General features: G+C 40.3%; 1 protein-coding gene across 1 annotated transcript in view; it reads right to left on the bottom strand.

Annotated features, from left to right (window-relative positions):
- The window catches only part of opcml (opioid binding protein/cell adhesion molecule-like), a 445,347-nt gene that overhangs the window by 272,290 nt on the left and 150,077 nt on the right, over positions 1-22,980 (bottom strand). The window lies entirely within an intron of this gene.

The following is a 22,980-nucleotide window of genomic DNA, read 5'->3' as shown; positions in this document are numbered from 1 at the left end:
CTTAAGTTCTCCTGGCATGCAGCGCTACACATGATTTCAACTTTGATCTCAGATAACTACATCTGCCACAGTCTTGACTAATCAGACAGCTAGAATCAGATATGTTTGCTGCAGTCACAGCATGCAAAACAAAAGGCAGTTTGTCTGTAGCCAGACTTTAAAATTTAAGGCTGCTGCTTTCTTTGCTCTCACAAAGTGTTTTGTTTTTTTTACTCTGATCTGATCCAGGTCCTCCAAGTTTTTTACCTGATAATGCTACGTGATGTCTTGCAAAGTCAGTTGGTGTAGACAAGAGATAAGGACTGAATTATTAAAGATGCTGGTACCTTTAACAGATCTAAATGCCCAGACATTCTGTGTTATCAATAGGTGCAATATTGCGTGTGCTCCGAACATGCATGTTCAGTAAGTATGCTGATACATTATCTAGGCTTCCTCTGACCTCTGATGGCATTATTGTGAGGATGGCTGAATTAAAAATATGAGTTCAAATACGCTGCCCTGACATGAAACATTTTTACTTAACAGAGGGTTCAGTTAAAAAAAACAACAACAAAAAAAAAAACAAAAAGAACAAAAACATTTTCTTTTTCATTCCAGTCTATCAATATTCCAACAATTTTAGCATCTTCTGACTACAAGTAATGGACACAAAAGCTGCTTTAAGGTCAAAGCCAAATCCCCCTGTATACAGCTTTTGTGAGAACCTTGAAAATATGAATGGTATCAACAAGGACTCAGTGTGCATTACTGTGTGTTTTTTTTCACTCTAGTCCTTGCATGTTTATTCTTTGAAAATACAAGTGAATGCATTTGATCCCTTCAATATTTTCTTTTCAGTTATTTCAGTGGCACTAAATAGGAGGCAAATGCTTATGCAACACACCTTATTTGGAGTAAACCACATCTAGGATCTATGCCATGTAAATGATGGCTTTGAGATGGCGTTTCAACAGTTACCTTAGGGGAAAAGCCTAATAAGGTTTTGGAGCGTGCTAGGACAAAGAGATAAGACTAATGGAGAGCAAAATGATCTGGCAGTATTTAGTTATGCTTACAGCACAGAAGCTTTCAGAAACAGCTTCATCAGTAAACAATTACCCCTTTCATTTACAAACAAACAAAAATACCAGTGTTCTGGGTCATTTAGACAAAGTTTCATTAACAGGAAATTACTTTGGTAAGTGTATTTTTTAAAAGTGGGATTCTCTTCAGCAAACACTGTGGTTATCCAGTGAGTGGGGCCACCAATTCTGCCAATTTATCAGTTTCATTGGTATTAAATATTTCATCTGTATGTATGTAAATGTAGGAATATTTAACTCTACACTGTTAGAAAAAGCATCTTGAAAAAACGGTGATATTCCGGCAGCTGGGGTGCCAAAATACGACCGTATAATTACAGAAAATAACTCCCGCATAAAAATACGGTTATTTCCAGTAATGAAAATACAATTAGTTGCGCTAATTTGACATGGGATCTCGCCTTTTTCAAGTGCCACTAAACATTAAATTAGGAACATGTTAATGTGATTAAACAATGAAATCATCTATAAATAGGGAAAAAAAAACATCTTAAAAAAACGGTAATATTCTGGCAGCTGGGGCGCCAAAAATACGACCGTAAAATAACAGAAAATAACTGTCCCATAAAAATACGGTCATTTTCAGTAATGAAAATAGAGTTTGTTGCGCTAATTTTACATGGGATTCTGCCTTTTCCAAGTGCTTTTAGACATTAAATAAGGAACATTTTAACGTGATCAAACAATGAAATTACCTATAAACAAGGTCACTGAATGTGGCAATATGAATCATAATACGTAAATGTACAGAAATATACAGTTAACATTTGGTTTAAATAATAATGGATTGCATGCCCTGGGACAGACTGACAGAGGCGAGGCTGCCATATCGCACCATCGGCCATCACTAGTAGGCGAAGAGTCTTGACCACGGACACAACGAGTGTCCGAGCCGGGGTGCGAACCAACAACCTTCTGATCACAAGGCGAACTGCCAACTCTTGAGCCACGAACGGCCTAACTAGCAACGATAATAATACTTATGTGATGTAACACAAGCTTATAGGGATCATGTTATATACTTTTCCATAGCATTACATTTGAATGTATTTTAACAATCGAAATATGCATATGTACAGACAGATACATTTAATAATCATGACAATTATGTTGTATTACATTACAGTGATTTAACGTTAATTTACATTCAAAATGTGAAGTCAAAGTCTATTTACGTAACTTTAATGATATTCTAGAAGAACAGGACATTACTGTAAAATTCACAGTAAAAAACCTTCATATTAGGGTTTTTTTTCCTACGGTCGCAGCGTTACCCACGACCTTGTTCTTAGTTCACATTCATTGGCCGATGCTTAGTGTCATGTTATTTATATTAATTGCAATTCCTACCTCTACATTTCTTTTTCAAAATATATAATTAGCACAGCGTGTCCGTGCAATGTCTTACATTGTGGCATGCAGAGAAATCTTAACAAAGAAGCTCACAGAGAGAGATTGAGCTTGTTATTTAACCCCAAGCTGGTAGGGGGAGCTGCTTATTAAAACACTTGCTGGTGCTACAATGTGCCTCAAGGTTCAACAACAGCACAACAGAAGTCGCTCATGGTACAGCACTCTCTCTACAAAACAACAACTATCAGTGACGCTGCACCACGGCGTAAACACAACATTCAAGATAACAGTTTAAAGTAACGTAACCATAAACAATAAAACAAGAACATCTAAACATCAGCACATGTCCCGACGCATGTTGGGAGAGAACTAGCTGTTCACTCGCCACAATATGTTTTTTTAAGTTTTTATTCCTATTAATTATATTTTCACTTGTTACCTCTGAATTATTGAATCAGACCTAGGTGACATGAAATTTTCAGCAAAATCATAATTCAAATACTCCTTTAATGATTGGTTATTCTCATTAATTTTCGATCATTTTATATATTTTTCCATAGTATTACATTTGACTTTAACAGATCATTCTCTCACATAACAGACGTTATGAGAATTATGATACATTTCCGAATGTATTTTTACAATCTAAATATGCATATGTACAAAAAATATATTAAAAAAACAAGTAAATTGTGTTTTACATTTACAGTGATGTTATGTTATTTTACATTTGACGTGTCAGATCACAGTCTACTTATGTAAATGTAATGATATTCTAGAAAAACAGTACACAACTGTAAAATACACAGTAAAATAATTTGACATTACTATTTTTTGGAACAGTGTAAGGTAATAAGCAATTTAGAGACAATGAGTGTCCAATCCAGGACAGTAAGCAGCGCACCTCTAAGTAATGGTTATTATTTAGGCAGAGGCTGTCATCTCAAAGACGGATTCTACTCACTTCAAGTTAAATGCTTCTCACTGACTAATTTCCATTGAAATATTGGAACCTACCAATTTTAGGGATAAAATAAGTTAACCACTCAGATTTTGTTTGACTCTGACAAATGGATGGCATTTTTGGAAAGTTGGGGAAAATATCAGCATGATTTGGGAATGCTTCACCAAAAATTCAAAACAATTTTAGACACCCCAAATGGTTGATTCTGTTCATCTGGATGTAGCGTTTTCAGTGGGAGAAACATTTCATCAATCATACAGGTGACTTCTTTAGTCTCAGCTGACTGCAGGTTTCCCCAACCTCATAAACAGTACATTTGCACAATGACTGAAACTAGCACCACGGAATCCATAATTGGCTGAGAGGTCAGTTCCTTGATCTTTAATATGCAACTTGTCATGGCCAGTCATCAACAACCACTGATCATTGATGAATGACCATTCATAAATGGCCATGAGTACCATTCTGCTGTTCTAACCACCCAGCCAAGTTCATTCTGTTCTGTGCAACTGCCACACCATAAGACGAAGTATGATTTCTATTGTGGTTCTATAGAGGTTTGCCAGCAGTCCAAGGAAGAGTCAAGCCCATTCAAGAGGTTTTGTTCGACCTCCAGTTCAGCATTCAACATGATCATTCCCCAGCAACTCATTCACAAACTGGATCTGCTGTGGATCAGCATATTGCTGTGTAACTGGCTGCTGGATTTCCTGACAGGAAGACAGTAGACACTACGGGTCGGCAGCAACACCTCCGGCATAAGAACACCTCCCAAGAATGTGTGTTGAGCCCCCTTCTCTTCACTCTGCTGACCCACGACTGGACATCACACAGCTCCAACCTTTTCAAGTTTGCAGACAACACAACTGTGGTAGGTCGCATCAGCAACAACTATGAGACCTACTACGGAAGTGAAGCGGCCAAGTGGTGCAGAAAAAACAACCTGTCCCTCAATGTGGAGAAGACTAAGGAGATTATCATAAACTTCAGGAGAACTCACACCCTGGACACACCAGCCTCATCTGGAAAGTCCTGTGCACACATCCCCTGATCTGTCCAACAGCTTCTTCAGTTTGCTGACATCAGCAAGGAGACCGAAGAGCCTGGCTAGAACCAGGAGACTAAGAGACAGGTTTGTCCATCAGGCTGTCAAGATGCTGAATTCACTTCCTGCTGTCACACACACAACTCCAGACCTGCACTCACCCCTTCCCTCTGAACCCCCCATCCCTACAAAACCTCCACCATTGCCCTTTCAAACAAACAACCTTTATTTGTCACATACACAATCATACAGGGTACAACATGTAGTGAAATGCTTGAGTCTGAGCTGCGGACAGGCTGCAGACATAGCCACGCCATTCCAGGGCTTGGTTTGAGCATGGGGGATCTAGCCAGGACCCTTACTGGATACCAGGTGGGAATCTAACTTCTGACTCCCGCTACAAAGGTGTGTAGTTTTACCATTACACTATGCAGCTGCTTTCACTGACTGCCCCACCCCCACTTGCACACAAACTTGCCCACAATCACTATGATTGTGTTGGACACTGCTGTTTATATAAGATTGTATATTACTGTATTGTACATAAGACTCTTATTTTATTGTAATCTTTTTATCTTTATATTGTTTTAGTGTACACTGAGGGCCATGGGAGCATTGCAGTTTCAAATTCCTGTGTATTACTGTACATATGGTCTTTGACAATAAAGTCTGTGAAGGTTCTCAGTCATCCAGGTCATCGTAGTCAAAGGAGCTTGCAAAGAAAAGCGTCTGGACTTCTTTAAGTTGCTTGAAGACGTTTCACCTCTCATCCGAGAAGCTTCTTCAGTTCTAAGGTCAAATGGTGGAGAGTCCCAGATATAAACCTAGTGGGAATAACCCCCCACAGAGGGACAAAAGGACCCCCTGATGATCCTCTAATTGCCTGAGCCAAGGTGTGAAACTGGGCGTGGGTCCCAATCAGCCAGAGTTTCGGGTGTGTTCATTGTGAAACCTGGCCCCACCTTATCATGCGAATTCCTGAGGTCAGATGGCCCAGGATGTGAGTGGGCATTAAGGCGTTTGGGAAGGGATCTCAAAACTGGATTATAGATGGCAGAGAGTTGGTGTCGTAAACCCCCGCCTCTGTTCAAAGATGGTCGCTCACAGTGGACATAGATGGCTTCTTTCACTCCTCTTTCAAACCATCTGTCCTCTCTGTCCAAAATGTGAACATTGGCATCCTCGAAAGAGTGTCCTTTACCCTTAAGATGCAGATGGACTGCTGAGTCTTGTCCTGTGGAGGTGGCTCTTCTGTGTTGTGCCATGCGCTTGTGAAGTGGCTGTTTGGTCTCTCCAATGTAGAGGTCTGAGCATTCCTCGCTGCACTGTACAGCATACACCACATTGTTAAGTTTGTGTTTTGGCGTTTTGTCTTTCGGGTGAACCAGTTTCTGTCTGAGCGTGTTGCTGGGTCTGAAATACACTGGGATGTCATGCTTGGAGAAAACTCTCCTGAGTTTCTCTGATACACCGGCTACATAGGGGGTGACAATGTTGTTGCGTCTGTCCTTCTTATCCTCCCTCGCTGGTGTCTGGTCTTCTTTTCTGTGCCTCTTTGCTGACTTTAAGAACGCCCATTTAGGATAGCCGCACGTTTTGAGTGCTTCCTTTACATGTGTGTGTTCCTTCTTTTTTCCTTCAGGCTTAGAGGGAACATGTTCTGCCCGGTGGTGTAGGGTCCTAATTACTCCAAGTTTGTGTTCCAGAGGGTGATGGGAGTCAAAGAGGAGGTACTGGTCCGTGTGTGTGGGCTTCCGGTAAACTTCGATGTTGAGTTTGCCGTTCTCTTCAATGTGCACGGCGCAGTCCAGGAAAGGCAAACAGTTGTCCTTTGTGTCTTCCCTGGTGAACTTGATGTTTTTATCCACAGCGTTAATGTGCGCAGTGAAGGATTCCACTTCTTGTGTCTTGATTTTGACCCAGGTGTCGTCCACATATCTGTACCAGTGGCTGGGTACTCTTCCTTTGAAAGAGCCAAGAGCCTTCCTTTCCACTTCCTCCATGTAAAGGTTGGCTACAATAGGTGACACGGGGGAGCCCATGGCACAGCCATGTTTTTGTCTGTAAAAGCCTTCGTTGTACTTGAAATATGTAGTGGTGAGGCAGAGGTCTAACAGTGTGCAGATCTGATCGGGTGTGAAGTTGGTCCTGTCCTCCACATGTAAAGGAAGCACTCAAAACATGCGGCTATCCTAAATGGGCGTTCTTAAAGTCAGCAAAGAGGCACAGAAAAGAAGACCAGACACCAGCGAGGGAGGATAAGAAGGACAGATGCAACAACAAATCAAATCAAATCAAATCACTTTTATTGTCACATCACATGTGCAGGTACATTGGTACAGCACATGTGAGTGAAATTCTTGTGTGAGAGCTTCACAAGCAACAGAGTTGTGCAAAATACAATAATGTAAACAAGCAAAATACAAGAATGGCTACATCTGAAACTAATAAATATATGTACAATATATAATAGTATATGCATTTCTGGATGTGTATACTAAATATTTTTCTACGTGTGTGTGTGTGTGTGTGTGTGTGTGTGTGTGTGTGTACACATATTTTACAAATTAAATAGAGTAAACAATAAATAAAATATATAAAATAAAATATACAGAGTGAGACATGTGCAAAACAGTGGCGTTACTGTACAGTATGGAGTGCATAATGTTAAAGTTCCAGTAGTGAAGCTGAGGTGTCTATGAAGTGTTCAGCAGTCTGATGGCCTGGTGGAAAAAGCTGTCTCTCAGTCTGCTGGTACGGGACCGGATGCTGCAGAACCTCCTTCCTGATGGAAGCAGTCTGAACAGTTTATGGCTGGGGTGACTGGAGTCCTTGATGATCCTCCCCGCTTTCCTCAGGCACCGCTTCCTGTAGATGTCTTGGAGGGAAGGAAGCTCACCTCCAATTATCCGTTCAGAGCACCGCACTACTCGCTGGAGAGCTTTGCAGTTGTAGGCGGTGCTGTTGCCATACCAGGTGGTGATGCATCCAGTGAGGATGCTCTCAATGGCACAGTGATAGAAGGTCCTGAGGATGCGGGGGCTCATGCCGAATCTTTTCAGTCTCCTGAGAAAGAAGAGGCGCTGCTGCGCCTTCTTCAATGTTTTGTTTGTGTGTACTGACCACGTAAGATCCTCAGCCAGATGTACACCAAGGTACCGGAAGCTGCTCACTCTCTCCACAGCAGCGCTGTTGATGGTGATGGGGGTGTGTACTTCTCTGCACCTCCGGAAGTCCACTATCAACTCCTTTGTCTTTGCGACGTTGAGGGTGAGATGGTTGTCTTGACACCAGTGGGTCAGGGCGCTGACCTCCTCCCTGTAAGCTGTCTCATCACTGTTGGTGATAAGACCCACCACTGTAGTGTCGTCCGCAAACATCACAATGATGTTGGAGTTGTTAGTGGCCGTGCAGTCGTAGGTGTAGAGTGAGTACAGGAGAGGGCTCAGTACACACCCCTGTGGAGCATCAGTGTTCAGTGTGACGGGGGATGAGGTGATGCTGCCCAGTCTGACCACTTGGCGTCTGTCAGACAGGAAGCTAAGGATCCAGCTGCAGAGGGAGCTGCTCAGTCCTAGATTCTGCAGTTTCCTGTCCAGCTTCGAGGGAACGATGGTATTGAATGCTGAGCTGTAATCTACAAACAGCATTCTCACATACGTGTCTCTCTTCTCCAGGTGTGACAAGCAGTATGTAGTGTCAGGGCTATGGCATCATCAGTGGACCTGTTGTGGCGGTATGCGAACTGTAGAGGGTCCAGTGAGTCGGGTAGTGCAGAGCAGATGAAGTCCCTGACCAGCTTCTCGAAGCATTTGCTTACGATGGGGGTCAGGGCTACAGGTCGCCAGTCGTTCAACATTGTCATCCCCTATGTAGCCGGTGTATCAGAGAAACTCAGGAGAGTTTTCTCCAAGCATGACATCCCAGTGTATTTCAGACCCAGCAACACGCTCAGACAGAAACTGGTTCACCCGAAAGACAAAACGCCAAAACACAAACTTAACAATGTGGTGTATGCTGTACAGTGCAGCGAGGAATGCTCAGACCTCTACATTGGAGAGACCAAACAGCCACTTCACAAGCGCATGGCACAACACAGAAGAGCCACCTCCACAGGACAAGACTCAGCAGTCCATCTGCATCTTAAGGGTAAAGGACACTCTTTCGAGGATGCCAATGTTCACATTTTGGACAGAGAGGACAGATGGTTTGAAAGAGGAGTGAAAGAAGCCATCTATGTCCACTGTGAGCGACCATCTTTGAACAGAGGCGGGGGTTTACGACACCAACTCTCTGCCATCTATAATCCAGTTCTGAGATCCCTTCCCAAACGCCTTAACGCCCACTCACATCCTGGGCCATCTGACCTCAGGAATTCGCATGATAAGGTGGGGCCAGGTTTCACAATGAACACACCCGAAACTCTGGCTGATTGGGACCCACGCCCAGTTTCACACCTTGGCTCAGGCGATTAGAGGATCATCAGGGGGTCCTTTTGTCCCTCTGTGGGGGGTTATTCCCACTAGGTTTATATCTGGGACTCTCCACCATTTGACCTTAGAACTGAAGAAGCTTCTCGGATGAGAGGTGAAACGTCTTCAAGCAACTTAAAGAAGTCCAGACGCTTTTCTTTGCAAGCTCCTTTGACTTTGACAATAAAGCTTTTTTTGACTAAAGGCAGAACTGAAATTAACCAATAGCATCCTCACATATGTGGTCTTTCCGGGCCCTGCTAAATGCCAGCCTGTCACCCGATCAATAATAAGCATCCTGTGTCTTAAACAGAGCCTATGCTGTGCTGACTAGCCACAGTTTCTGTGATGCAGAGGTGTGGTGTGGTGTGGTGTGGAAAACATCAGCCATCACTCTGTCTTAACTGAAGTTGTTAGTAGGGTTGGGCAATTTGACGAATATATCGACTATTGACTATAGGCTGTGTCCAAATTCAGGGGAAGGATGCTTCAAATGGTGTATTTGTAGGCAATGACATCACAGCAACGTGACAAAGGCTGTCCAAATTCAAAGAGTCCTCCAAATGTGGCGACAAATGCGTCCTTCATTTCCCCGAATTTGAACGATGGGTTGGGTGTATCCTTCGTGTCCTACCATATCCCAGGAATCACTGCAGGCCATACAGGAGATTTTTTTCTGATAACGATGGCAGTTGAAGTCGGAGAGGAAAACACTTTCAAATGTAACTATATGAAAATCTGGTGGTACAAAAGTAACATTTTCATAGCAGTTGTATTGTTAAGCTTTGGGAATCTGCATAGACATGTTTTTTATTAAAATTAAAATAATTGTAAACTAGCTTGTATGGTGGGTCCCGTGGTTTTTTTTATGTATTGCTGCAATTATGATTTTTGCGAATTAACCTTTTTTGTGATATGTGTTAGGCAAGAAAGACCAAATGGCTCAAATGGCTTAAAATGATAGTAGAAAGTGATCACCTCTTCACTGGGGTGAAGAATTCGGCCACTGTGGCATGGAGGTACAAGAATAATCAATTTACACATCATATTTATGTGAGTACGGATTTATTAACCCTCATGCTGTACAGAACCTGTGATGTCAAGACCGTACTCCTCTTGTGTTCTGCCGTGAAAACTTTTGGATTTAGGGATTATCATAGTTGCCATGGTTTTTCTCTCTTCTCTGTTTTTTGTGTTTAGGACAATTCTGGAGAAGATGGGCCAGCAGTGGAAAGTCACCCCCTTGCACGCCAGAAAAAAATGGGGTAACTTAAAAAAAATACAAAGTATGTATGTGTGTTATCAAGAAGATAATTCTTAAGAACACAAGTTAATAAATGTTTTAAAGTTTTTGCGCTGTGGCACTAACGACCAGAAAAACACGGAAGTAAGGGCGGACTTGAACAGAGGCTAGAAGGCTGTCCATTTCACAGCTGTTCACTTCCGTCCTACCCGGCCGTCAAAGGATCCTACCTATGTGGAGCAGGTAGGTAGGATTCTTTGAAGCATCCTTCTCCTGAATTTGGACATATCAAATGTCTTGCCAGCTTTATATACTCGGAGACCACGGCTTCTCACTTCAAACTGGCCTACAAAAGTACTGCATTTGAGGCGGGCTTCCTCATTACTGGAAAAACAAGACGGCTACCACAGAGGTTTGACCTGGGTAACTTACAAACATTTTGCTGCATTAGTGATCCCCACCAGTTTCTGATTTCAAACACTCTGATGGTTTTTGTGCCTAGGATAGAATTAAAACAGAAATGCAGAGAGGCCAGGACAAATAATTTCTATTCCTCTAAATGCCATCCTTGAACACTTCCCAGTCAGTATGCTCAATGCAGTCCTATAATACTGAAGTGACAGGGATCAGCTCCAATGAGATGTGATCTTACATGCTATGGTGTGGAAATGCTGCACCTTGATATGTCCCAGGGATGTTTCAGTAAACTTTGTCCAGAATATTATGGTCTCTGGATGGGAAGTCACTGTACTTATGTACTTAAGATTGCTTTTCTGACCTGATTAAAACTGTTTAGTTTTCATTTGTTTAGTTTGGACAAATAGTTATTAGCATAATAAAATGCTAACCTAACATAAATCTGCCAACATTTACGTTGAACCTTTTTGTAATTGGTGCATCTTAAATGTTGCATGTTAAACTGTAGCTGTGTGGAAATGCAGTTTCTGGAAAAATCTTCTGAAATTGTATGGATGGAATTAGAAACATAACCTAATGGAGCTAGCATAGCTATAGGCAAAAAAAAAAAAAAAACAGCAGCCAACACAGTTATAAATTTATAGGTTAAATAAAAAAATGTATTCTTATTTTTCTCTGTTACTCCTGCTTGACCATGCCAAGGTGTCAAATCCAAACATTCCCTCAGATGCTGCTAGACTTCCAGAGACATTCGTTGAGATCTGTATCATGATATTGCTGCCTATGGCAATATGAGATGCCAGTAGATGCCTCTTTGAAAGTCAGTATTAAAAGTCAAGAAGGGCATCTTGTCAGTCGAATAATTAAAAGTTTATCAGACAGAAGACTGGTTTGCCTTGTTTCGAAGTTCTGGGTTTTGCATCCTGTTTGGATTTATTTTCATTGATCGTTTAGTTTTCACTAAGCTTTTACTTCTGATTTCACTCAGTTTGTGGCTTAGTTAATGCACTAAAACATACCAGTTTCAGGTATCATAATGCACCTTTTTAGGTAGTCAAAGAGCTAAATGTGACATGGACAATAAGGACATCTTAGCATACTCACGAGATACCAATGGAATTAACTAAATGTCAAAAACTGACAACCTGCGAATGAAAAAGTAGTGTTTCACCAGCATTCACCAAAAATTTGACACCTTATCATTTTCTATATAGAAACAAATAGGAAGTAAATTTGGGTCACTTTTCCATAAATCATTTTGTGCTGCATTGTCTGAACAACCTCCCCCCTTTTTGTGGAGCTCCTTGATTAGACACCCTGTTGCAATGGACATGAAGTACAATAGAGCTGGTCAAAGCAAATGTCATGGACAGAATGTAGAGAATACTCTTGCAATGGTTGTTGCACTGTCTAGAAACTATATCCATGGGAAGGATCCTTAAGAAGCACCAAACTCTATATATGGCAACTCTGTTGCCATACAACTTTAATTATTTGTCAGACAGGATGTATGTAAATATCTACAACTATTTGTATTTCACTGCATGTTTATGCCTTTATGGAATATAAGTTGAGAGGTCATGCTGGTATCTGTATACCTAACTGTATCACACACATCTGACTCAACCAACATACACCTACCTCAGTCAGTCCAGTTGACTTGACAGGCATAATAACAGCTTGCGTTTTATTCAGGCTCTAAAAAAGGACTAAGCTTTATTTTTAAGCTTTAAGTCGATTTTCTTTGAGCACATAATCATACAACAGTAACTGCATGTTGATGTTTGAGCACTTCCATAGCACAGGTAACCTACAGCTCAATACTGTGCCTGAATGCCTCCTGTGTAGACACAGATGGAGCTCCACAGCTGCTGCTGCTGCTCTGCTAAAGTGCTGCTCACGCAGTGGCTTCTTTTTAGACACGAGTTTAGTCACTGACACACACACATACACAGGGAAAGCTGTGACATAACTAAGACCACAAATATGCTGACATGATTCATCTTTTGTGATTTCACTTTCTGCATCTCTCTGTCATATAGTTTTTCCTCAAGGACTGTGCAGAGTTGCAGAATTTGTTTCCTACATGGATAATTGTGTTTTCAGACTGGAAAAATGATAAATTATCACTCAGCAACAATGAAAGAGATTAAGCCATTGTGCAGAAATTGAGGCTTCCTCTGATAACCGAGATGATACTCCTGCTTTTTCCCCCTTTTTTACACATTTCCTGGTTAATTTACTTAACTGAGTAAAAGGTGATTGCTTTCCAGCATGTGTCACAGCAGCATCAGAAAATGCCTCAATGGGGCATTTGGTTCCACCAAGAGTGCTTGCTCTGTCTAGCCCATTTCTTGAACTAACTGTATAAATGTCTGGAGGGCACAATTACAACCGGCAATGGAAAAGAAAATGTTGGCATTGAGAAGAAAAACGAGGTGTAATCTTACTTATTTTTCTTATCTGTGGAAGTCCAGAAAGACTGAGAGGGTACAGTATTTCCCCAGATAAAAGCCCAAATGATATTCCACACACGGAAACAGTGACTCAGAAGTACACAGTGGATCTTGCTATCTTCACTTGGTATTCCTATTGGTTTGTTTTGAACTAAACTAAAGCCTTCCCTGTCTGCCGCTGACTTATGAATTTAGCTTTTCTAAAAGGAAAATAAATGAGTGTATTTTAATAATATATTATCAGCTTTATTCCTTCTCACAGAAAAAAGCAAAAAAACAGGACAGGTTCAGCGATTGAAGACGTTTGCAATGGCATGAGTCGATTAATTCCACACACTAGATCTTAATTAACTCAGCATAACCACACAGATGATTTGTGTGCTGATGGGATTTGGTGAACGGAGATGGCTGCTTGAAGTAGATATGGTCATTCAATATTCATTATCTTCTTGTCCCATTTTCTTACAGGGCTGAGCAGGTCCTTCCTGAAATCAAGATATCTTCCTTATGTCTTCAAATGCATAAAAAGTTCAATATGAAACCTTTATTTTAAATAATTCTATCAAAAGGCTGAACTATTTTAAAAATTAATCAACCTTGAAAGTTTTTTCCCCCACTGATTTAACAACATTAAAATAGTTTTTAGCCTTTCCCGTGAATCAAATATAAAATAAGCAAATTTGTTTAAAGTGAAAACTGCTTTTAGAGCTCTAATTCTTCCTGAGTTGCACATTTTACTTCAGGGCCAATTTGTTTGCACTAAATGTTATTACTAAGGATGTAATGTAATGCAATGTGTCTTCCAGTGTTAGTTGACTGTAACTAAGATGAGGAAAAACCTCAGAGGATGGATTTGTTGTCTTTATCAAAAGCCAATGAGGAGACAAATATAAACCATTCATCTGGCCTCAGTCTCTCATCACAAACCCTTGGGGAGTGGCATTAACAGAGAGACAATTACAGAGAAAACGTGACGCTGTAAGTGTGTTGAAAGGATGCGCCATACTGTTGCACAAACCCATAATAACATGTGCAATTGAGTAGGCTCTTCTCCAAACATGTTATTGTTTCCATTATATTTGCACTGACAAACTGTGGTGGAACACCATGGCACTGAACACAGTAACCTCCTTTCATCTACTCTGTGTGCACTGAGCAGGGTCTCAGTGGTGTCTTGCTTTCATTATTGTTTTTGTTTGTGGGGTTGAATAGTGAACAAAACAAAAGAACATACAAGCTCACATTTATGCTGTTATGAGTTACAGATTCTTCAAAATTGCAGATAAGGACCACTGTGTTGCAGTTTCCTTTTGTTAACAGATCGAAATGCATTAATATGCATTTTTTGGCTGCTTATGTGAAATGAAAATTTTTTAATAAATGTTTTTTGGATGTGTTATATTTTTTTATGAAGCAGGGTATTGGCCATTTCACAGAATTCTGCAAATTGCCGATAATTGTAGTAGTTGTTAATTTATTGTTCCCGTTATGAACCACTGTTGTGTTGACATGGTTATTCTTTTCCTTATCGCATTTTATTTAATGACCTGATGAAAAACCCAGGGGGTCATGTGACTAAGTTAGACATGAATCCTTTGTGGGGGTTTACCTCAGTCTAAAAATAGGTCAAACCACTACATGAATAAATGGTGCACAAATTTTAAAGAGCTCAAACTGAGAACCTCGAACCAACAACAACAAAAAAACACCAAGAAACTAAACATGGAAAAAAATTAACCCACTTGAAAAAGAAAAAAAAAACACCAAAAAACTATTCATCATAAAATTAAGTAAATATACAGACTCGACAAATAATAGACTAACAGCAGTAATCAAATCTGCAAATATTTAATATGGACAGCATCAGTTTCATGCTTCATCTCCTGCTTTGCGTTTGAGTGGGAGCCCGTCAAAAACCTGTCCATTATCCTAGCGGTGTCCAAGCATTCTGTTTCCCATCATTCCCATCATTGGCTCTGCATCCCACCCAGAGGACACGCCCACCACTTTTTGGAACCACTGGTCTACTGTATTTTCTTCACTTGACCTGAATAGTGGCTATTGGCAGGTGGAAATGAGGTACGGGAGATAACTGCATTAATTTGCCCCTTGGGTTTCTACCAGTTTAACCACCTGCGACATTCCAGAGACTAATGGAAAGAAACGTGGGGGATCTGAAAGCTGTTGTGTGTATTTGGATGTTATCATCATTTTCTCCAGATGCTGGAAACAACACATCCAAGATGCCCAATGTATCTGTACCCTCTTCTGTGGAACCAGCTTCCAGTTTGGATTCGGGAGACAGACACTATCTCTACTTAAAAATTTCCTTTTTGCTAAAGCATATAGTTAGGGCTGGACCAGGTGACCCTGAATCCTCCCTTAGTTATGCTGCAATAGACGTAGGCTGCCGGGGATTCCCATGATGCATTGAGTTTTTCCTTTCCAGTCACCTTTCTCACTCACTATGTATTAATAGACCTCTCTGCATTGAATCATATCTGTTATTAACCCTTTAAGACCTACCATAGAACCAAGTTCGCCAGAGCTTATATTATATTTTTACATGCTGTGGAGCCATTTTTGGGAGCATTTCAAGTTGCTATACATCAATACAACCATTATAGCCCAAACTTTAATAATATGTCTGCATTAGGTGCATAGTAATTACATAAATTGCAAAAAAGTGCAATAAACTACAAAAAAATTGAAAATCGTTTTTGTTTTTTTAACATATATTTCTAGTTAGAGAAATTTAAGAGGCTTATCCCTCAAAACTGTAAATACAAAAAAGTTACACAAACTAGTTTCCCACCACAGGAAATTTATTTTGAGTGTCTTCATAGTTTTCTTTTTGAAATACACCAATTTTTATATACTGCAGGAAAAACGAAAATAAATATTATAGTGCAAATTTGCAAAATAACAGCATATGCATCAAAATAAACTATTTCCAGCAGTGCAATAGGAGTCCTAAGCATCCCAGAAACGACACAGAAAGTCATAAACTCAAATATAACTTTTTAAAACACATAACAAGTAAAACACAAGCTCATAAGGCCCCGATCGTAAAAAACTACATTTCCGCAAAATGACGTCACTTCCGGTTTCGGGCAGGTCATGCGGTCATGTGATAGTTCGCGCTGATGGACGTAGGAAGTGTTACAAACAGCTGATGGATCGGCGAAGCATGTTTCTGGAATATCATGTTTTGTTGCTGCAAGTGATTTTTATGCAGTTTTTGCAAAGCTATATGTGGAAGGAAACTGTGACCTAGGACAAGCTGATGGCATCAGATGTAAGTACAACTCCTCCAGTTTCATATGCAAAAAAAATTATTGCGCTAGCTTACGTGGTTGCAGAGCTACCGGGATTTAAAAATTGTTACGCAAAACAGAGCGTGCCCGCTCCGATCGGCTGTAAAGGGTTAACCTCTGTCTCTCTTCCACAGCATGTCTTTATCCTGTCTTCCTTCTCTCACCCCAACCGGTCGCAGCAGATGGCCCCGCCCCTCCCTGAGCCTGGTTCTGCCGGAGGTTTCTTCCTGTTAAAAGGGAGTTTTTCCTTCCCACTGTCGCCAAAGTGCTTGCTCATAGGGGGTCATATGATTGTTGGGTTTTTCTCTGTATCTATGAAGCGCCTTGAGGCGACTTTTGTTGTGATTTGGCGCTATATAAATAAAATTGAATTGAATTGAATTGAATCTGACTTAAAGAGAGGAAGAAGGAAGCTAAAACAGCTTGTTTCACATAGTGAATGAATTGAGAGACTTTGCTAAGTTCCAGTATAAAATAAATACATATACAAAGTTAATGGTCCAAGGATTGCTACACAGTTATTACACTCAAATTAGGCAGAACTAGCAGCATGTGTCTTGGTGTTCAGGCAGTTGGAGGTATACCGGACCAAAAAAAAAAATGGTTAGAGTTTATAAAGCAGCTATGGAAATGGTGGAAGTAAGTCAATGACTTATGTTATCAATAGGTACCAAATTAATGGCAAATGTCATTGGTACATTTTATTTTACTGACGAACATTTATATCAATCTCTTCATAGATAACAGATTTGTTTACATTCCTCCTAGGCAATACATGTCCAATATATGTAGTTTTGTGCTTTTTTTATGCTGATTAAATTTGTCTAAGAACCACATGTAAATGAGTATGACCTTTTGGTAACTTGGGCATTGTGCACTGATCCTTTCACTACCATGAAAACAAAAATCCAAATTTATGGGATGAATGGGAGTGAATGAATTTGTTTGTTTGTCTTTTGTTTGTTTGTTTGGTATGTAATTCTTATAATTGTTCTGTTTTTTGTTTCGTTTTTCTTTTTGCTTGTTTTTAGGTGACAAATAGCAAACTCTGCCATTTATCAACAATCACCTACAGCTATTATTACAGTGCTTTGGGCTAAATGCTAATATTATCAGGGTCACCATCTTAATTTTGCATATTGCCACAAAAACATTTGCTAATTAACATTTACCATTAACCCTTTACAGCCGATCGGAGCGGGCACGCTCCGTTTTGCGTAACTATTTTTAAATCCCGGTAGCTCTGCAACCACGTAAGCTAGCGCAATAATTTTTTTTGCATATGAAACTGGAGGAGTTGTACTTACATCTTATGCCATCAGCTTGTCCTAGGTCACGGTTTCCTTCCACATATAGCTTTGCAAAAACTGCATAAAAATCACTTGCAGCAACAAAAACATGATATTCCAGAAACACGCTTCGCCGATCCATCAGCTGTTTGTAACACTTCCTACGTCCATCAGCGTGAACTATCACATGACCGCATGACCTGCCCGAAACCGGAAGTGACGTCATTTTGCGGAAATGTAGTTTTTTTACGATCGGGGCTTTATGAGCTTGTGTTTTACTTGTTATGTGTTTTAAAAAGTTATGTTTGAGTTTATGACTTTATGTGTCGTTTCTGGGATGCTTAGGACTCATATTGCACTGCTGGAAATAGTTTATTTTGATGCATATGCTGTTATTTTGCAAATTTGCACTATAATATTTATTTTCGTTTTTCCTGCAGTATATAAAAATTGGTGTATTTCAAAAATAAAACTATGAAGACACTCAAAATAAATTTCCTGTGGTGGGAAACTAGTTTGTGTAACTTTTTTGTATTTACAGTTTTGAGGGATAAGCCTCTTAAATTTCTCTAACTAGAAATATATATTAAAAAAACAAAAACGATTTTCAATTTTTTTGTAGTTTATTGCACTTTTTTGCAATTTATGTAATTACTATGCACCTAATGAAGACATATTATTAAAGTTTGGGCTATAATGGTTGTATTGATGTATAGCAACTTGAAATGCTCCCAAAAATGGCTCCACAGCATGTAAAAATATAATATAAGCTCTGGCGGACTTGGTTCTATGGTAGGTCTTAAAGGGTTAACTAAAACATAAACACATCCAAGGTTGTAAACAGTCTGGGTTTTGCTGAAATGTTGCCATATGTAAGTGAAATGAAAAAATGTATATAAGCTATTTACACAAGATAGTTAAACAAGAGTTATACAAGCTATGGCACTGAATCATGTCAATAGGATTGTATTTTTAATGTCCCTGGCCCAATAAATAGCCATTATCTGTCATAATCACTCCAATAGATATATGTATTAGAAGATGTCCTGTACTTTCTAGCAGCCCAGAAGTATGCTCTCTTTTGTAATCAGTAGTAAACTGATAGCAACCCAAGCAAGTACAGTAAGTGCTTGTGAAAATGTCACCCTGATAACTTGAAAATGGAACCATGAAAAATTTATATTTTACACATCTGATGAACTTTTTCTAATGCTAATCAGATGTGTTTGGTTCCTGAATGAAACCAAATGATCAAAATAACTCAAATTAAAAAGCAAATTGAAATATTAAGTGGAAAAATTAAATTAAATAAAAAATGAAAACAGTTCTCAGGAGTATCAAAAGTTAATGACTAAAGTAATTTTAATTTCTGCTACTGTGTACAATCAATTCTGAGAAAAAATTCTCAGACTGCAAATTTAATGTACAGGCATAAAAATATCAGATTTTTTGACAATTGATATTGGATGTGCTTATGTTGAGACAATGCATATTATTCTCCAATGCCTGTGAACTGTACCTAAAGGAGGTTTAAGATGAGTAAGGTTTATATCTTATAGGTTATGGTTACACATAATTCAGGATGAGATGTGATTTAGCCTAGAGAATCTGTTGAGTTTTATGAATTGCTCCTTTTGAGTAATGATAGATTTTCCTTACAGATTGTCAGTAAAATATTGAGGCAGTTTGGATAAAGTGATTGTAGGTCTGTGAAGCGCTTTCAGGACACTTTGAAAGAGTTGGATGGCTCTCCAAATACATGGCCATGCAGTTGGCTGTCAGTATTACTTTAACTTATACAGCCACATTGTTGTTTAAGGTTATAATGCTAACTTTAGATATTGCTGTGATGTTCCCTGGAGAGGCTTCATATCATTGTGCTGACAATTCTTCCTTAATCTGTCTGTATTCTTTGAGACAACTACCTCCAAAGATCACTGTCCTTTGAAAATACCCTTCTTGCTTTTACTTTTTCATAATAAGCCAAATGAAGTAAGACTTTTCAAATGTCTAGGTTTGGTTTCTTTTGCTTTGTCCCTTTTTTGATGTTTTTATTGCATTGCTACCTTTTTTCTACATTTTCTATCCCCCCCCCCCCCCCCTTTTTTTCAAGTATAGTATACCCACTGCTTATTAAGCTTCTAAGTGCTAATTGCCAGAGCTATTCAAGATCGAGGTCCACATAGTTAAAAACACATAAATACAAACTTCCATGGCTAGTAAAACTCTTTTCCTGCCTTGCCTCTTCACCCTTTTTTATGAGAAGTGACTGTTTTATATAATATTCTGGGAATATGCTTCTTATTTTAGCGCCGATTGTAATGTTTATAAGTAAAGGTTACTTATTACTTTTTACTAACATTTTTGATTAATGTTACACAATGTGTCTCTCAAGTCGTTGTTAAGTTTGTATTTGACAAAGATCATAATGTTTTCTTCCTGGCCATGTACTTTTAAAATTAAACCATCATCATGCTTTAACACATGTATACCAGAGGCCTTTACCAGAGGCCTGAGAGCTTGAGGGTCCTGCTCAGTATCTTTGCTGTTCCTAGGACTGCTGTCTTGGACAGAGATCTCCGATGTTGTTCATGGAATCTGCTGGAGCCACTCACCTAGCTTGGGGTCACTGCACCTAGTGCTCCAGTTACCACAGGGAGCACTGTTACCCTCACCCTCTTCTCAAGCTGTTCTCTGAGCCCTTGGTACTTCTCTAGCTTCTCGTGTTCCTTCTTCCTGATGTTGCTGTCATTCAGGATTGCTGTGTCTATCACTGCATCAGTCTTCCTCTGCTTGTCCATCACTATTATATTCGGTTGGTTAGCCATCACCATTTTGTCCATAGGTATCCGGAAGTCCCACAGGATCACCCTAGGGGGCGTCTCCCATTTTGACCTCAGGACTTCCAGGCCAAATTCGGCCCAGATGTTTCTGTATACAATGCCATCCATTCCATGGATGCTCTGCCTGCTGGCGGCATGCACTCTGCTTTTATGTGATGGAAGGGGCGTCTTTACGCAGCCTGCAACCGGCGTCTCACCTGGTGTGATAGACCCCAGCCTCTATGGATCTTGTTCTTGTGCTGCCATGATTAGTGCTTCTCTGCTGTCTTTCAGGCCGGTTTTGTCCAGCCACTGGTAGGACCTCTGGATGTCAGCCACTTCCTCTGCCTGCCGGTGGTACATACTGTGCAAATCAAATTCAAATTTTATTTGTCACACACACAGTATGACATGTGGTGAAATGCTTATATGACACTAAGAATTGACAGTAAGATTTACAGATTTATAGATTACTACAAAATTTACAGATTTTAACTTAGAAATTTACAATAAAAATATGCAAATAACAGTTTACAAAATAATTTATGAATAAGAAGAAATTATAAATTATAAGAAGTATGCAAAAACCAGAATGCGTGTGGTGACGTCACACCTGGTTTAGTATTCAAATAGCCTAGGGGAAGAAACTCCTCATCATTCTCTCTGTTTTGGCTTTAGGGAGACCTCAGCAGTGGGGAGGGGGAGTCCATTGTTGGGAACGGAGAGGTCCATCATAATCTTCCTGGCTTTAGTCTTGCACGGCTTGGTGTAGATGGACAGTAGATGAGGAAGCTCTGACTGAATGATGCATTTGGCCAAGCACACTACGCTTTGCACATCTTGTCTGTCCTGCTTGGTGCTGTTCCCAAGGGGCCTATCCTCTCATGATGGTTTCTCCTCTTTGCTGCACCTCAACAGACAGTTTTTGATTTTGTATCTTTTGAGACTGTTCCTGTCATTGCTCCTGAGCTTCTCTTTCCTCTTCCCGCTCCTGCTCCCAGAGCAGCTCGGACCCAGGTCTCCCCTGCATCCATTTCAGTTCCTCAGGTGGGAGTGGCAGAGGAACCGCCTCAGTCACCTGCTCAGTCACCTACAACTCCCACATCTCCAGACGTTGGTGTGGTAGCCGCTAACGTCTGTCTCCACTAAGGGCTTTGGTGAGCCCCTCTAGCACCTCCTTGTGTCCACTGATGGCTCTGATGAGCTGGTTCAGCCACCATCTGCTCCATCTGCAGCGCCGTCACCTGCAGCGCCACCACCTGTGGCTTCCATGCCATTGCGTGCAGCGCAACCACCTGCTCAACCATCTGCAACAACCACCCCGCTGTCTGGTCTTGCGCCATCTGGTCCTGCCTCGCCTGGTCCTGCCCTATCTGGTCCTTACTCATCTGGTCCTACCTTGTCTATTTCTGTGCACCAGCCACGTGCCAAGCCGTCCATGAGCCTCGGGTCACATCCACGCCTGCTGTACTGCCACCGCCTTCCAAGCAGTGGGTCTCTGGACCAGCTCCGTTTTCCATTACGGTGCTGTTGATCTCCGGGTCGGCCCCCAGAACTGCTTTTGGACTTTGATTGACCCAGCTCCTCTGTTTTGTTTTGGACCCCTGCTGCTGGGATTTTTTGTTTTGAACTCTGTTTTTGTTCATTTCTGGACATGAAACAGGGCCATATGCAAAATGCAACAATACTTCTGTCAGTTGTTTCAGAGTTTTGGGCTTTAGTATGTTGATTAGAACAAGTGGCACTTTTCTTCTCCTTAATTTGGCAAGCATAAACTTTCAGCCAATGTGCTCATTCCTTCACACACAGCAGAATGCCTTGGTGGAAGGTGTTAAACTAATTGCTGAGAAATTGTGGGCTTCAGGACCTGAAAATTTGATTAGTAGGTGCTGTAACTGTCTATGTGCTGTGCCGATGGAGGTGTGTTTTTGCTTGAAAATGGCAAAAGTATTTACTTCAGAATATTACTTGAGACAAAAGATTTACTATGCTACCAGTATGGTATTATACTGTTATTCCACTTGTTCTTTTTTATAAACAATTTATTGCTTCAAACTGTACAAGGTACTGTAAAAGGCTATATTTCCCAAATAATACTGGTAAAGGCTAATGATTTAAAATGACTGATTTTAAAATCCTCAAAATTAATTGAGCTTTCAAGATTAACCCATAATGAAAGCCACTGTAACATTAATTCATTCAGTAATTAACAAATTTCAGTCATTTGATTATTTTTAACAAAAAATAAATAAATAGATAGACAAACATATGCACTTATACCTGCAGGCATGACCAATTAACCTAACCCCACTAACTGTATGTTTTAGGGAGTACCAGGAGAGAACCAATGCAAGAACATGCAAGCTCCACACAGAAAGGCCCTGGTGAAGAGATGCAATTGAACTCTGGACCTTCTTGCTGTGAGATAACAGCAACAATCACTGCACCACCGTGCTGCTGGTCGTTTGTCTTTAAGTGTTAACCCTGCGACACACTGGAAAGATTTACACAGTATAG

Source organism: Astatotilapia calliptera, chromosome 10, assembly GCF_964374335.1.
Source record: "Astatotilapia calliptera chromosome 10, fAstCal68.1, whole genome shotgun sequence".
Classification (NCBI taxonomy): domain Eukaryota; kingdom Metazoa; phylum Chordata; class Actinopteri; order Cichliformes; family Cichlidae; genus Astatotilapia; species Astatotilapia calliptera.
The sequence above is the reverse complement of the archived record's forward strand: the minus strand, read 5'-3'. Positions and strand labels throughout refer to the sequence as shown.